Below are 18,521 nucleotides of genomic sequence, written 5' to 3'. Positions count from 1 at the left end.
CATATTTTAAGCTTTCGCTAACCCTTTAAGCACATATATATAACCTTCCCTCTTTAAACATTGGTTACATAGCATTTATCACATAAAATTACCTTTAAACGCAGAACTTCACCTATATCAGAATACAAGGGAATAACCTGACCAAAACACATAGGCCGGACTTCAAACATTATAAACCCACGTTCATAATTGTCGTCGGGTTCGCACTCATCCATTGCCTTTCCATTGCGCTCTCCATTCAACTCTGATCAGCGATCAAATTATGACTGTCGATCTAGACTCGATTCGATGGTAGGAATTTCACCCGATCAAAAAAACAGAATGACAACCCTTTGCCGTTGATCTTCCTTCTTCATATTTGATGGTTGATGTTGGTTTCAGATAGACAACTAGCACGGGGATTAACCGCCCAATAAAGCGGTTTTCCCTCACCACCTTTGTGCTATGTGTCAAATGGTGAATGGAATCAGGTGCTCACCCTTCCATACCACTTACCATTTAAACCTCGCCCAAAAGACTACTTCGGCTTATAAACCCACTTTTTTGTTAGTTATCTCCCGCACTCTTATCTCATGCGATGACCATTGATCTATGAGATCTAACGGTTCTTAGGCATCACCTCTTCACTTCTCCACTCGTTCCTTTCCTTTGACTTTACTTCATCCTTTAGTGTTTTTCCTTGTTGTTTTGGGTTTTTCTTTAGAGTTTCAGTTTTCCGCTCTTCCGCTTCCTATGAAATTAACTCCACGAATTCTCCCTTCGCTACCTCTCCAAACCTTACTCTGATCCTTCAGCTGGATTCAAATATCCCTTATGATTCCTCTGAATCATTCTCTCATCTGCGTATCTACAAACCTCTGCCTACAACCTTCTGTTACAGAACCTATGAATTCATAACTTACATATAATTCATTCATTAAATACTCGTTTCACACACTTACACAGTTAGGAAATAAACCTCTGTATATATAAGTATAAACAAATAATTACATATCGAGACTTCCTGTCTCTCACAGGCCTGATCTTCAATATTAGTGGCCTCCTCCTCTTTTACTATGCCCATAGGCTTACATTTATACTAGAAAGGTTCTGTTGGACTAATTCTGGTTCAAATCCTAGATCTACTGAACTGACTCCTAAATGTCGTCTATGTCCACTTCTAACTTCAATTAATTCCTAAGAACTCTCTCTAGTTCCTCGAATCATGAAACTACCTTTAGAGTTATAATTGACTTCTAACTCTCTTATCATTATTAACCACTCATGTTATCCTTTATTCGAGAGCATTTACAAACATCCTCACACATCTAATTAATTCCTATTATAATCACTTAAAATCCTAAATATTACATTAATTTGAGACTTAGGAAACCAGCTTCCTTAAAACACATGACCCCCCTATGTCTTCTTAAACACAATGATTTTCCTTGGGTTGAATGCTCTTGCATCATATCTATATATATATATATATATATATATATATATAGATATATATATATATATATATATATATATATATATATATATATATATATATAACCCAACTATTTGAAAATATGTTTTGACCCAAGTGTTAATTTTGATAGGTTGACGAATTGGGGGCTTCGATGTTGTATTCAAATTACAATGCTTTGTTTTAAATATGTGTTTATATCTATATATATATATATATATAGATAACCCAATTATTTGAAAATCTGTTTTGACCCAAGTCTTAATTTTGACAGGTGGACAAATTGGGGGCTTCGATGTTGTATTAAAATTACAATGCTTTGTTTTAAATATGTGTTAGATGGAGCCTAGGACTTATTTAACTCACCAAACACCTTACGCAAGTCCACAAACCTGTGGTTTGGAGACGGGTATGCAAATCCGACATCAATCCGGCTTTGGCGGAGGGGGAGGAGGACGAAGCTTGGTGGAGGAATTCTTCGGCCACGATCCATTTGACAATCCTTTTTTCGGGCGCCCATTCAGGGGCTTGTTCGGCCCTCCGAGCAACACTCTGTTTGGTTCCTGTAGCCTTTTTGGGTTGATGAGGGGGAATATGGGCATGGGAATGGGCATGCTGGATGATGAGCCATTTCGTCGCCCTTCCAACGAGGTTTTTATTGATCAGAGGCCCTTTAATCTGGCACAACCACAAGGCCAGTGGGGACCTGTGATTGAGGAGCTCCCTGATGATAATGAAGCTCCAGCATGTGAATCTAAACCTGCTAGCACAGAGCCCATAGTTGAACACCCAGATGAGGAGGCTGTTTCAGGCGATGTAGAGGATGAATCAAGAAATATCAGACAACAGTACCAGTCATCGCAGACCCACCCTAATTTTACTTCGCAGTCATTCAGCTACCATAGATCTACAATTTATGGGCCCGAAGGTGTCTATTATACTTCTTTATCTAAAAGGAGGGTTGGTCCAAATGGAGTGATGGAAGCGGAACATCATGAGAAAGATAGCTCTATTGGTATTGAGAATAATGGAGTTTCTCAGGAAATTGGTGACAAGATGCATGCTATATGTATGAAACAGAATGCAGATGGTAGGGAGAATACTGTAGGGTCTCTTCACAACTCGACTAAAGAGGAAGCTATCAAATTCAATGAAACTTGGGAAGTGCATGCATCAAGTTCTTTCCCTAGATCAAGAAGTAGATCAAGGATGTTGGAGGGAAACGAGTTTCCATATCTATTCGCTTGTCGACGAAAGAGAATCTACCTCAAGTTGCAATCAATCTCGCGTCCATGAATAATGCCAAAATGGGAAACCCCAAAATCAGAGTCATATGGAACCCCAACGGAAAGGGAATAAGAGAGGAAATCCAAGGAAGCCAAGGAGGCCAATAAAGAAAAGAAGGCTAATGCGTTTATCCAAACAACAGGCAGGAGACGTTAAACATGCTTGCTTGCTTATATAAGATATAGTGCCCTAAAGACTTTCTTTAACCTGGCTCTCCCCCACACATACACATCTAGCAAGCAAGCGAGAGCAAGCCCCGCTGATTCTGACATGAAGTGGGAATTCTCTAGGGCTTTCATTACCATTCCTGGTTCTATATTTTCAAATTTCTCTTTTTCTTGCCGAAACTCTTTCATCATCATATATCAGAATTATTGGAACGTGTCCTCGAACGAATTTGACGTGGGAATAGAAAGATCAGTAGAATAAGGATGTTAAAGGCAATAGAAAGGTAGTGGATCATCTAGCAGACCTCAACTTTGTTTTCCCTCTACTGAAGGTCATTCATATGCACAGACTAGAGTTAGACGATATTAAGATATTTTGTTGTTTAAGAGGTTAAATGAATGTGTCTATCAGGTCCTTTAGAGAATGGACACTGAGTTGGTGATGAGATAGAGCAACAAAAGAAACACTAGAAGAATATGAAATGTTGCTTGTTCATGTTCATGGTGCTGTTGTAGAAGATGATTATGAAAAATGATTTATGTATTGAATGTTATGTTGGTTTATGTTATGGGATATGTATGATATCCCTTTTCTGATACCCTGGTGTTGCCTCTAATTCTTGAGAAAGGCCAGATCACGTCATTGTTATTTGGAACTTGGAAGGTGCTGTGGACTATGCTACCATTAGATTTAATCTAGGTCTTGTCAAATTTTCCATTTCTATTTTCAATTGTTTCAGGATTTTAGGGTTGATTTTGGAGCTTTTGGGACTCGTTTTGATGTCATGCCTCCAAAGAAAAGGCTTCTTCCATGGAAAGTTGGGTTTTTCTATGAAATAAAGTTTTCAACTCACTAGATTTACTCACATCCCAAAGGAATTGAAGCTTCCTGTTTGGCCAATATATTAGAAAGGTAAATCTTAGGTTTTCTTTATTTGCATGTCTCTTTGAATAAATAGAAATTACCTTAAATGTTGTTATATATAAACCTTGTGACCTTGTTTTTCTCGTACCTACTTGAATATAGACCTACAAAATTGATTCAGTATGCTTTTATGGGTCGTACTTTAATTTTCTTTATCCATTTTGAAATTTTGTTTACATAATTTGAATTTTTTGCTACCCTCATATACTACCTAAATTGGCTTTCTCTATTCAAGAGTCCTTTTTGTGATTAGGAATAATTGGAAATCCCATTCTTTTACCTCAATCGTTTATATGTATTTTTGGAATTGACAATTATAGTCGAACATTTATTGTCATTGATGTCATTGGAAGATCAATATGGTGAAGGTCGTAGCATGAAGCAGTCACCATTTGGTTTTGTCAATTAGAATATGAGAAATTGAGATTGTAATTGGCTAGGAATCACTTATATCGACCTGTTGAACACCTCCCTCAATAAATTGGAAACAAGTTTGGAGATCCCTTGATTCAAGGGTATACATGAAATATTTTGGATGAGGTTACCAAATGGTAAGTGACTCAGTTTGTAGCTGGATTTTCTCCCTTTGTTTATTATCTATCGGAGTCGAAGTAGGTGGTTTTGAGTCGATCTCTATATCTCTAGGTTTGCATTATATTTTTGCTACAAAATCATTTTCAATTTTTGAACATTCTTGTGATAGCTACAATAACATATTCACTGTAAAATTCTTTACCTTATGTCATACAATCAACCACTTACAACAGATGAAACAACCAAAATACATATTTCAATGCTCCTCAAAAGATTAGGCATGCATGGAAACTTTGACATGTTCAGAGAAACTCCCAAACAACAACTTCACAGGAAAACCTTACAACCTTAAATTTGACATATTTTCCTGCATCCCCCAAATAGAAGTTTGATGGTGAAAGCTTACAACCCTGAACATATCTACCTTTGTTCTTGTTTGTTTCAAACATAAGACCTTAATCCACTTTTTTCAATGTTCATCAATCTTTGATATTTTCAACTCTAGCTTTGGTTCTAACATTCCTTGAATCAATCTTATCATAATCTGCTAAGGTATCTTCAGTGGTTGCATCCATTACAACAACTTTGGCTACAACTTCTCCAAGAGGGGGGCGATCAAACTTGCAAGTTGCACCATACTTGAAAGTTATCGTTTTCATATGAACGAGCATTTAGCCCCACCCTCTTGTCTTTGGGAGCCTACAAGAGTCAACTTCATAGGTTGCTGAGCATTAGTTGTGTTAGGTTTTCCTGGGGGGGATGCTCCAATTTATAGTTTACACCATATTTGCAAATTTTCAATTTGATTTCTTTTTCCCATGTCCTTCATCAACGAGTACTTCCTTCCTTACTACCTAACTTTGTACACCTACCTAGTTCTCCTGGGCATGCGCATATTGAAATCTAATCAACTCAATCATCAAGTTTAGCCCAACTCAATTTGGGATATGCGTAGTAAATGATCCCATCTGACCTCAATTTTCATTTCCCTTTTTTTTCTCATAATCCATTTCTAATTATGGGGTTTTTGGATGATAAATTACCAGGTCGGGTGGAACATGTTCCCATATCCAAACCTTCACAAAAGCTCCACCACCTCAAGTTGGTGTTGAAGGAAATTTCCATGCCTTTACTATTTCTGGATTAACATTATCAATAGCACTATACATACTAAAACCTGAGGTTAGTTTAAATAGCACATAGCTACTTGCATTTTGTTTTGGTGTATATACATGTTTATTTGTAAGTAAGTAAGTACAGTGGGGTTATCCCACAGACCAACGGGGGAGAAACAGAGGTACGGAACTCCTAGTGGGAGGAACTCTTTAGGTGCCCAACCTCAAAGAGGTAGCAACACTAACTAAGAAGGTAAGAAAGAAGAATTTTAGATCTCACTCAAAATTCAACAAACTTAACAATTTTCAGAATTTAAGGATTTTAAAGGAGGGCTTGGTTGGTTTTCTTTGTTTGAATCTCCCAACCCTGATTTAAAACTTCACATGAATTTTTAGGGTGGTTTTGGATTTTTATTTTTGATTTTGATTGGGATTTCATTCTTTTTATTTTTAAATTATTTTTAGTAGTTGAAGGAGGTTGTGCTTTTTGTTTTTTCCAATATTAGAGAGCAAAGATAAAAGTTCTATAAAATATAGAGAGAATGATACAGATACAAGTCCAACTCCAAAAAGATTTTGTTTCACGGAAACAACAGGTTGTTGGGAATGACATCAACAATCTACCTAATCAATTCGTATCAATGTTTCTGTATGTGGGGAATCTAGACCTCAGTGTTATCGATGGCCAAATTTATGGGCCCTTCCAGAAGATTGGTCTTGTTCTCTTTGTTCGCATCAGCAAAGATATCAACACCAAGAGTTTTCTTAGATACGCCTATGTCCATTATGGCACTGCTGAAAATGCGAGCAAGGTTTTAGAGTTTTTGAATTTTATGCCTCTTAATGTAAATCCCATTCGAATAATTTATTCACATCATGATCCTAGCATTCGCAAGAGTGGATCAATGAACATGTTTATTAAGAATCTTCATAAAGCAATAGACATTAAAGTTCTCTATGAGACTTTCTCTGTGTTTGGATCCATTCTCTTTAGTAAGATTGCAACATACGTATTAGGACAATCTAAAGGATATGGATTTGTGCAATTTTCCTACTAGTGAATAGATTTTATTCCTTATGCAAAACTAGATCCTTTCTATTGTCCCTACTTCTAGGATGCATCATCTGGATTTTCCCGTCCTTGGGGTTTGCAAGGGGAAAGTCCCTATTTTGAATGAGACATCTTTGAGTATGTGTGATCCTCTCCCACATTGTCTAAATGTTTCTTTCCAGAAAATGGGATGTTTGGGAGACATCTTATGATGGTTTTTGGGACTTATTCCAGATCCTCTAGATGGTTCTTTCCAAAAACAGGGAGTTTTGGGAGATCTTTTGGGATGGTTTTGAGGAAATTTGAATACCCACTATCAAAAATAGTGCCCATTTGCTTCCAATTCTCAAATAAAAATATTCACCAGATGTTTCTACATTCAAACCTGGACAAAGGTTAACTATACATTGCATGCCTGAATACTATGTAGAAATTTTTTGTAATGAGGACTAATTGCCTTCACAGTTTTGACTCCCATGTTTGCTAGGTTTGTGTATCCTATATCAATTCTTTCTTTTGGGAGGGTTATAACATCTATGTAGACAAGATATTTAAGATCTATTATCTAAGACTTGTTAATTTTTTTGAGTTACATTAGATCTACTATCTATGGAAGTTAGTTTTATTTGACTTATATTATAACACTATGTTCTAGAAGCGTTGCATTTAAATTTATATTTCTTTAAAAATTTATTCTTTAAAAACATTTTTGGTTGTCCCATTGAAATTTCGGGTTAACTTCTAGCCATCCTTGAAACCCTTCATCAACAACTCACATTGGCTCTATCGACTACTCACGTCAAGGTCCATCACACTTTCAACTCTTCCATGTCACCTGTGGTGCACCGACAACATGATTCTTCCGCTGCGCCAATGGAGTTCAAACCAACCATGTTGCAACCCTTCTGAACAATGGATCACCGCTCCTGCGCTTTACCAAACCTAGCTCTGATACCACTTTTAATAAGCCTGGAAAACTCCATAATCAAACTGATGATTTCTACATATTATTATTGATAAAAAAGAGGTATTTATACAATTTGAAATAAAGGGAGACAATTATGTCTGAATAAATTCTTCATATCTATAAATAAGGGAATCAACTAACAATGCCCTAATTATATTCTAATATAAATAGTATAAAAATCCCCGAAGGATTAGTTAACAAAAACTAGGGTCAATGATACAAAATTTTGACATTGATCTATTAAGACCTCCGCGAAATAGTGGAAATTTTGCCAACTAACATTGAGAACCTTCATATCTGAGAGCTAAAGGCCTAATTATGAACATAAATTTCCTTGAAACCTTTCTCACCCATCAAATTTAGTAGAAATCCGATTTAGATGTAGAAGAAAAAATAAAAATTTAGCAAAGTAAGAAACACTTACTTTGATACCATATCATATTAGATTATTGTATTACTCACAATATAAAAGACATCCATTATACAACAATGGAAGAAGCTCAATGTCAATTAAAGATAACTATAAAAAATGGAAAAAAAGAGTAGAAGAGACCAACTCTAATATATTTAAATATAATTATAACTCTGTGTATATCATAACAACTCATAATTAAAAAATTAATAAAAAAATGTCATTGATATAATTACTCTCTTAAATTTTGATTATATTAATTTTAAGCAAACTTTCCAAATGTAAAATCTAAATATAAAAAGCATAAAATGAATTGAGTCATTACTTTATCTTTCCATGCTATGACTTGGGAATTTTGTTCCATGGAAAAGTAATGTGACCGATCGTTCACAAATGACGAAATATTGGCATCTTTCTACATAGAAAGGTGGAGTGACTCATATTCCACAAATGCTTACCTCCTATGGTGGCGACAAAAGTAGCTATGGTGACTTACAAAGTGCTTCCAATATAAAGAATTATTGTTCATTCTTACTTATAATGAACTCCCATGAACAGTTCATGTTTGGACTTACATTTAAATGTGGGAAGAATTCATCAATCTCAATATGTATGTAACCAACATAGAAAGGTAATTTGATTTCACAATATAAGTATTCAATCAAATATATAAGTAAGGTTTGCAACGGTATATATTGTATTATTTAAATATGAAATATAAAATAAAATAAATAAATTATTAATTATAATTTTATTTTTTACGGTATAAAAATGGATACCGTGAAAATATATAAAGCTGAGATAATTATATAAAATATATTTAAAATTATTTTAGTTTTATATAAAAATTCTAAACATTCAAAATATTGAATTCAAATTTATTATATTGAAAAATGTGAAAAGCATTCCACTTTGATTTGAATTTATTTTATTTTATTATTTTAAAAAATATTACTTATAAATTTATAATAATTTATTTAAAGTGAATCAATAATTTGTTAGAGTATCTAGGCAAAGATCTAAGATTAAATACGGTGATTTCTAATATAACGGTAGTAGTATATCTAATAGCCCTTAAGCTAGATATATCAAGAATTTATGACTTAAAAAGGATCGAGAATCCATGAATGTGGGGGAGCCTACTCCTTGATCCTTATCATAGCGGGGCAAAGATGTCTCCCCTAGGATACAAAACCAAGTGGAGGAGATAATATCTCATTATGCCAACCAATTGGTCATCGCATGAGGAGACTATCTTAAGAAAGGTTGTACGCTACTCCCCTTTAAATAATAATTATTTTTAAGTCTGCAATAAGCTACTTTCATTTAAATAATAAGTACTTTTAAGCCTACAACATTCTTTTTCTAAAAAGGCAGTGGTAGGAATTCATGCCACTCAATGAAATGTTTGAAATTATTCCCTTTCTATCACTTCATTTGGTAGTGTTGGACCTTTTGTTCATAACCACACTTCGTAATGGATTTCTGAATCTTTAGTTTTCCTTTGTATATTAATTTCAACACTCGTATGTATAGATGAACAACATTGGTTCACTTCATGAAAGTGAAGCATGATAATTAACGATCTTTCAATTAACTTGTACATCAATCTAAGTAACTATTTCAACTATCTAAATAAAATGCATGATAAATTCCTATAGGAATCAATTCATAATCAACATAAAAATACTCACTTCATCATACATCTCAAGTTGGTAAAATTAAAAAAATCATAAGAATTAACTAAATAATAATTTTATTATAAATAATTATTATTATTATTACATCAGATCTGGGTGCCTCAATAGTACATGGATGCATTTATCACCTTAATGCCTAATGCATCTATGGTACTCACTCCAAGGAATTGAGGGAACCTCAGGCCCACTCCCTTGTCTATACATTACTCCAGAGATCGTAATGGTCACAAGCTCCTCTTGGCTCAGCATATATGTTCCTTAAGATCAATGTGCACATGATCACCTTATGGCAGTGTTTAATTACTTGAGGAGAATGTTCACAATTCTAGAAGCGAGGGAATCAGAGAGAAACAAAATATATAGGAGTTCGATACAACATCCCTTCACGATTGTGATGTTGAGGGAGTGTGGTAGACCATATAGGGGAAACAAAGGTGGAAGTAGACATCCTCTCCCCCCTGTCATAGCTAGGGTACAGATCAATTTGATAAGAGTATCCCCCATTACTACTGACACTTAGTTTCAGACCTGGGGCCCCAGGAGATCGGCAACATTGGTGACAACTTGTGCGCTCTCTGTAAACTACTAAGTCACCACCTCCGAGACTAGGAAAATTCCCCTGTAGTGTTAGAGGGATTTGTTTGGATTTGAACTTTCACTTATGTCATGTGCGATTAGTTCTGCAAGCCATTGTTGATGCTCTAGGCCTTCAACTCTAACATACTTCCTCATCTAGAACTAGCTCCTCTTCTTACGTCCCTATGGGTTCTACCTCGAATTATACCAAAACGTATCAACAACATCCTCGAAGGAATGAGGGTCACTCCTCTTCTAGGACTTAACAATAGTGAAGTACCATGGACAACATTCTGGTGGACCTCAGAATGTTTGGTTACAAGGGAGTTGATACTAGAGGCCAAATAAACATCACCCATCCTAAGCTACAAATGCATGAAAAGCCAGTGAGGCACTCTCTTCCAGCAATGCACCATTCCCTAGTTATGCATCCTCCCTTGATGGAGCACCCTCTTCCCAATGTCGACGATTACTATTGACAGGTGCCCTATAGTATTATAGCTCCTAGACATGCCCTAGTTGTGGAGGTGCTAAGGTGTAGCATCTAAAAAATAAGCGCCCCTCAACATGTTATCATTTCTATCAAAGTATGATTGCTTGTGGAATCATTGATATCATGGTATACTAACTCCTGATCAGAACCCTCGATCACAAGGTTGGTAAGGTGTAGCACATGTGGGATAATCGTTAAATGCACTCAAGAAATTGAAATATTGTGATTATATAAAAAAGTGAAGGTTTGAGAAATTTCTGACATTCTATTATGAGGTGCTCCTAGTCGCAACATTAATCTCCCTAATTCACTTGAAATGGAAACTTTAACATTCCCATCATTGTAGATGATAAAAAAGAACTTTTTGTGAACCCATGGCAAATGAATAAAACTAAGTGTTCATAACCCATGTTCCTAGTTCCAGGGTACATTATGGATACTACACATCTATTCTCATTTGCAATAGGCGTCCAACATAACAAGGTAATTTAAACTGGACCCCACTTCCACAATTATTGATACAAAGATCAATCACGTATAAACCCTCTTCTCCCAAGAGAAAAGAAAATATAGTTCTTGAGCCACTTTCACAAATATTGGGCAAGCCATTGCACTCCATTGTGACTCCTCCTATGAAAGGTATACTAATAATACATTAAAAATATATAAAAATAGATAAAAATGTTAAGCCTCGGTAGGTGGGCCCGCTAGATAAATGAATAAACATCTTATTGGTTTTCATAGTTCTATGTTTCATATTAACATATGGTGTTAGAAGGTGAGACGCATGTATATATGGGTTTGTATATGCATTTTATATGTGGTTTGAATGTCTTTCTTATATACATATAGCACTGATCACTATTGGAAATCGATATATAAATCATGACATAAGATTGATATGGACATACTTTTGTTGCACATGTATTATAAAAATTCATGACCAATTTCATTTTTTTTCAGAATTTTAGCAAAAGAAAATAATTTTCCTTGCTAGGTAATTATACTTCGAAACAAATCCAAGTCTAATTTTTTCCTAAAGGCATACTTATCAACATACAATAAAAGGATCAAGCCCATAAAAACATCAATCCATTAAATTAGATTTTAAAGTTATGGATGGCATTAGATTGAGGTCATAAATATTGGTAACATTGTCAATAGAATAGTTTACAAATTGTTGGACATACAATTCATAAGGCTTACAACGTGCAAGGTTTACCATCAAGGGGAGTCAAAGAGACCTTGGAGGATGAATCCAATGGTCATAATATTCTATTTATATGCAATATTTTTGTGAATAATAGACAAATTCATGCTCATCTTTCATATATGGGTGTACATTCCAACAATGGTATAAGAGTGGGTCTTACTCAGACCCTATCAGAACTAGCTCTCTAAATTGGTTAGATATAACACTCTGAGTAGTAATGAAACTCTTATCCATTCTCATGTCTCACTCTAACATTTTCTCAATCTTTTTCCCACCATTTCTCTCTCTAGCACTATTTCCTATGCTCTTCAATAACCTATGGCCAACAACAAGAAGAATGGATTTGCATTTCTATTTTCCCACACTATTTGATCACTGTGAAATATGGCATATAATACTATTTTCCCACTCCGTATTTGATCATTTCCTCTAAGCGTTGTCATTTCTGCCTAATTATGCCTGAGAAATGTTATCTTTGTCGATAGAAACCAAACTCTCCTTCTCCCTATGCTCTATCCAATTTTCAGCTTCTTGGCCCTGTTAGAGACTACCTATCAATGTTCATATTAAATTTCATGTATCACACTCTCTGTTGACTGCCTAGGTTATCTTATTTTAATGAATTCATCTTGAAACTGGGAATTTCCTACAATACGCCTTTATCCATTATCAACATGTACCTGTTATTATGCTCATGCATGGAAGTCACTGGAGTTGGAAATGACAGCCTTTTGAAATTTTTATTGGTTGGCAATATAAATGATCATTCTATACAGGCTTTGAACTAAGAACGTCCCCCGTCTCCTTTGCCTCTAGCTCCATAGTGAAAAACGCCATTGTCATCTCATCCTCAAATCCATTATGCATTGACGTTGATTTTTTTAAATTCTTTTCTATAATCATAGCTCTGTGGTATTTGCTATGGGAGTTACATTCCATTTTCTTTTGGATTCGTTGTTTTTTCTTAGTGATGGTGTCGAAGGGGGTTCTCTCGGCACCCCTATTGTTTGGTTTTAGAACTTCAGACAGCATACGACCATAAAAAGTGCATAGGTACATACAATAATGTTTTCCTCTCAGAGCCAGAGAGGAGACCTGGAGAGCTCCAATTATAAATAAAAAATGGGGAGTTTTCTTCTAATTCAAATGGTTTCTAGTATCCCACTAATAGCACCTCTAGGAACCACAGATTGAGCCTCGTTGTCAATGGCCTCGGTGCAAGATTTAATTCTTTATCTCTTATGAGCTCGCGTTAGGTGGAAAACACTAACAATAAAATAGTATCGACATGTTCAAGGAAACTCTAAAGAAGCCAAGTGGGAAGTCTCCAATAAAATCGTGAGCCACAAGTTTGTTTGATAAGGTTATGGAGATGATGATTGAATGGATGAAGAAGAAGGGAATATCAAGAAGAAGATCCTCAGGAGTTGGTTTCTAAAGGTGGGGTCAAAGATTCGATCTTGAGTGGTGATCCAGGTCCGGGTGTGATGAAGGACCCTTCCAAGACCTTTTACTTTTGTGATGTGTTAAATTGCAATTTTAAAAGAACATAAATGAATACACGTGCATTCTCTAAAGAAGAGGAACATGTTAATCATCAGCAACATAAAAACATAAGCGTTGATAATGGAGTTTGTCTAAGAGGGACTACGTCTCTGGGCCCCAGTGACAAGATTGTGTAGGCCGCTGCATTAAGTGTTGTCAATAGTGATGATGTACACAAGAGATGATGTCACGATCATACAAGGAAAATTCCCTCATGCAGGAGTGGCTCTAAGAGATGTTCTGCTACAGGAACTCTCAATCAAAAGACTCCTATCAATATGATACAAAACTCATGCATGATGAGCATCCCGCCAACATGGCATAAAAGGGATCTCAATGTGAAAAAATGCATGAAGACAACAAGAGTATCCCATCAACATACAACAAGGGATCTGAACACATAACATGACGAATCATGACAGCAAGTACATCACATAGAAGATTCCGCATCAAATCAAGCAAGGAATCATGACAACATTTAATAAACAAGATCCTACATCAATATCAATCAAGGATCTGTGTAGCACAATAAATAAAGAAAATGTACATGGACACATCATATACCTCACAACCAAGGGCCATCTAAAGAAGCAGATGTCAAAATGCTGAAGTTGTTTGAACCACCGATCTCAAGGCATCGATTGCATGAAAATGACTGCTCGCACATGAATGTGGACACCTACACTGGCACTTAGAAAAGTGGCTGGAAAAACAAATGAGATAATGAAAAATCTAACTGCACCATCAGATTTGTGGTGTCGAGTAGTGAAAAATCGACTGTCCAAAATCCAAATTCTGAGAAGTTGAGAATCTAGGGCTCAAGGAATCTTTTAGATTCCCCCAGGATTCCTCAAAGATTCTGCTCCATGGGTGGACTAGAAATCTACAACTCATATGGCGAATATGATCTTGCCATTGCGATCCCTGTGGAAAACCATGAAAAACAAGTATAAACTTGACTATATTCTGACATGGCAAAATTTTACCTCCTTGGGAAAATTTCAAGGCTCATGGTTCTGCTCCCTGTTTTTGCAACAATCATGGTTCCATATGCATTCTGAAAAATGACCAAAATATGCAGAACTCTGATTGAGAAATGGACAATGCCATTGCACTCTTGGCAATGGGAGGTGTAGAATCCATATAAAATTTGTCAATTTCTAACAAAGTGAAAATTTTTCCCTCTTGCAAAAGTCATGGTTCTTGCATTAAAAAATAATTAATTCGTCTCGAAAAGCCTGCCCGCTCCTGGTTCCTCCATCTGCCTCTAACTGCGTGTAATGGTAAAAAGTTTGGGTTTATATAAAATTTTCATGGGTGGATTTACCAAGAAAATGGTTATGGTGTGTTGGTTAAAATTTATGGTTAATAGGGAGGACTTCGAGCGATCAAACCTCGCCTCCTCCATTTTTGCACCAAATTCATTTTAATATAAAAATTCCGAGTGGCTAGGCTTGCCTTGGGCGGCCCGCCACCATACCCTCCTCCGCATGGTATGTTGCATAATCGTTGGGTGGTTATACATTAAGGTTGGAGTCATGTGATATTTTGTTGGACTTTGCATCAGGGTTGCCCGCTTGGGGGCTGACCACATGGGTCAGGTGGGTTCCAACCCTGTCGGTCCCTTAACAAATGTTGTCAGCGTGCATATGTTTAAGTTCAGAGGCAGTTAGGCATTGCGATGTGGGCCGGGTCCACTGCCAGTGGCACGCCCACCCCATTTACAATATGTTTTAATGTTTTGTTGGTTGGAGGAGGGCTTGGCAGGGTGATGGTCGCCGAGCCAAATTTTAATAATTTTTGTTTATAGTTGTGGTTTCGAGGCGATGGGGTCATGGCTGCCTGCCCCTTTTCTTAATATAATTTTGTTATGCAATGGGTTTTGGGGGTGGCGGGGGTGGTGGCCCACCACCATAATATATATATAGTTTTGATTTTATTACAAAATAGATGGGATTTTTTAACTTTTAGAAAATAAGGGCCATTGGGCAAATTAACGAGGTCGCAATGTCGACCGATTTCAGCAGCTAGGTTTCATGCCTCGGGGTCAATCAAATTGTAGGACACTTAAACCTGGCCCACAACCCAACTTTGACCAAAACTTTGACTGGTTTGTTCTCCCTCATACCAGCTCAGATTGAAGAAACCGTTCGCACCTCCATGATTAGGACGACGAGGTCTACGCTCTGGTCCTAGGTTGAAGTCATTCTGATCATTTCGATTTTCGAGCATTCATAATCCCTCTTTTGAGTTAGAAGCCAGAGAACCAACAGTATTAACCATTTCTTTTATTAACGTTTCGAATCCCAATCGGGATCCATCATCAGGACAAACTTGAATGAAGAAAGAAGAAGAGCTCTAATGAGGGTTTAAATAGTTTTTAATAGAGATATGTCTGCTAGTATTTTGTCGGTTGTTTGTTTGATTAAATCAATTTTTTTTTTTTTGGATATTTATTAATTAATTAATTATTTATTCAAAATTATATTAACATGTTTATTGCTTGAGTTAATATTCAATATATATATATATATATTATTAATAATAAGTGAGTAATTTTAATTTTTTCTTTTTATTTTAATTTTTATTTATTTATTTATTTTTTATTTTTTAATAAAAATAGCATTTAGTGTATTAATATATTACATATTTAAATATTAACCTTAATAATAATATTAATGTATCAATAATGATTAATAATTAATAACTAATAAATAATAGTAATAATAAATAGTGATAACGATAATTAATAATGATAATATTAATGTGTTAATAATAAATGATAATTAATAATTAATAATTAATAATTAATAATAAATAACTAATAATGAATAATAAATAATAATAGTAATGTTAATGCATTAATAATAATAATTGATGATTAATAACTAATAATAGATAATTAATAACTAATAGTTAATAATATTAATGAATTAATAATCGATAATTAATAACTAATAAAATGATAATAATAAAGTTAATGAATTAATAATTATTGATAATTAATACAAATAAATAATAATAATAATAGTAATGCCGATGAATTAATAATAATTATTAATAATTAATACCTAATAATTATTAATTAATAGATAATTATTAACTATTAACTAATAAGTATTAATAATTAATGTTAAAGTGTTAATAGTAATTAATAACTAATATTTATTAATAATATTAATTTTAGCGAGTTAATAATAACTAGTAATCTTACAATATTAAATTAATGTATTAATAATAATTAATAATTAATAATAAATAAAGTTAATGAATTAATAATAATTAATACTTAATAGCTAATAATTATCAATACTATTAACGTTCTAGTTAAAATCTAATAGAGAAGCAACTAACCACTCATTTCTAGAAGGGGAAAGATAAATTTATCTGTTAAGCTCTACCTGAGATGTACTGTCGTTCTTAATCTTTCTGATTAAGGGAAGCCAGCTACCACTAATCTCAATACCATTGTCCCTGTTGAGATTATGTGGATGTTTGATAATTTCAAGAGCTTCTCTGATCTTCCGCCTGTGATGTTTATCTTCTCGAGCGATAATTGAAGCGCTTTCCAAGCAGACATGGTGCTTGGTTATTGAGGAATGCTCTGCAAGAGCTGAGGTTCGAGACCTTTCATTCCTAATGTTAGCTCCATGTTCCTTGATTCTAGTCTGCAAGGATCGACCTGTTTCACCAATGTAACTTTTTCCACATGAGCAATCTATTTTATAGACTCCCTTAAGCTGTTATCTATTAGTATTATCCTTGACAGATATCATCTTTTGCCTGATAGTTCCAGGTGCTGAGAATTGTGTGATTATGTTTTTCCTTTTAATGATTTTTGCAATTTTATCAGTCACTCCTTGAATATAAGGAAGAAAAACCCTCCCATACTGAGGTTGGTCTTTATCCTTAGGCTTATGAGATAGCACCTTTCCTTCAGCTTTCTTTATAGCTGCTTTAATTTCTTTTTCATTGTAGCCTATACCCTTAAAAGCTGAGACTAAATGCTTCTTTTCTTCATCCAAATGCTCAGAGTCAGAAATTCGAAGGGCTCTGATGGCGAGAGTGTTTAGAACACCAAACTTCTGGGCTGGGTGATGGTGGGAATCAGCGTGGAGGTAGTTTTCAGTGTGGGTTGACTTCCTGAAAACCTTATGACCCAAAGAGCCATCATTCTTTCTGATGATGAGCACATCTAAAAATGGGATGCTCATGTTTTCTTCAAGCTCCATAGTGAATTTTATCTCTGGAGAGATAGAGTTAAGATGAATAAAAAACTTGGCAAGCTCTGTTTTACCATGGGTCCATTTTATATTAGTATCATCGACGAATCGCTTCCACCAAGCTGGCTTCAAAGGGTATGATTCAAGGGCTTTCTTTTCAAAGTATTCCATGTATAAGTTAGCTACAATTGGTGAAAGGGGTGATCCCATTGCCACTCCAGATGTCTGCTCATAATATTCTCCTTGGAAGGTGAAAACAGTCGATCGTAAACAAATTTCTGCCAGTTTTGATGTTCCTAGATTAGTATCATCTTTAATAACCTGAATGGCTTCATCAAGAGGGATCTTGGTGAATAGGGATACTACGTCAAAGCTAACAAGAATGTCGTCATGGTCTAACCTCTCATTTTTAATAAGGTTCACAAAGTCCTGAGAGTCCTTAATGAAAGAATCAGTATTCCCAACAAGGGGTCTAAGGATTCTAGCGACGTACTTAGCGAGCTCATAGGTAGGGGAGCCAATGGTATTGACTATAGGTCTAAGAGGAACACCCTCTTTATGGATCTTTGGTAAACCATAAATTCTGGGGATGGTTTCGCAAGAAGGAATTAATTTCTTCTTTAACTTATCATCAAGGCTGGAATCTACAATTGTCTTCCTTACTTCTTTCATAATCTTGGGAATGGGATTATTATTCAGCTTCTTGTAACTTCCACATCTAAGGTGTTCATTCATCTTACTAACATAGTCTTCCTTATCCAAGATCACTGCTACTCCTCCCTTGTCTGCCTTGAGAACCACAATTTCATCATTGTTTCGTAAGGATTTAAAGGCAATTTGTTCTTCTTTTCTTAGGTTAC

General features: G+C 35.2%; 1 pseudogene; it reads left to right on the top strand.

Annotated features, from left to right (window-relative positions):
* The first annotated feature begins 1,864 nt into the window (after window positions 1–1,864).
* On the top strand, window positions 1,865–3,277 carry LOC149164849 (uncharacterized; annotated as a pseudogene).
* Window positions 3,278–18,521: the final 15,244 nt, after the last annotated feature.

Source organism: Pinus tabuliformis, chromosome 5_1, assembly GCF_031772625.1.
Source record: "Pinus tabuliformis cultivar Carrire ecotype Pingquan chromosome 5_1, CPIR1, whole genome shotgun sequence".
NCBI classification, from domain to species: Eukaryota; Viridiplantae; Streptophyta; class Pinopsida; order Pinales; family Pinaceae; genus Pinus; species Pinus tabuliformis.
This window is presented reverse-complemented; position numbering and strand designations above follow the sequence as displayed.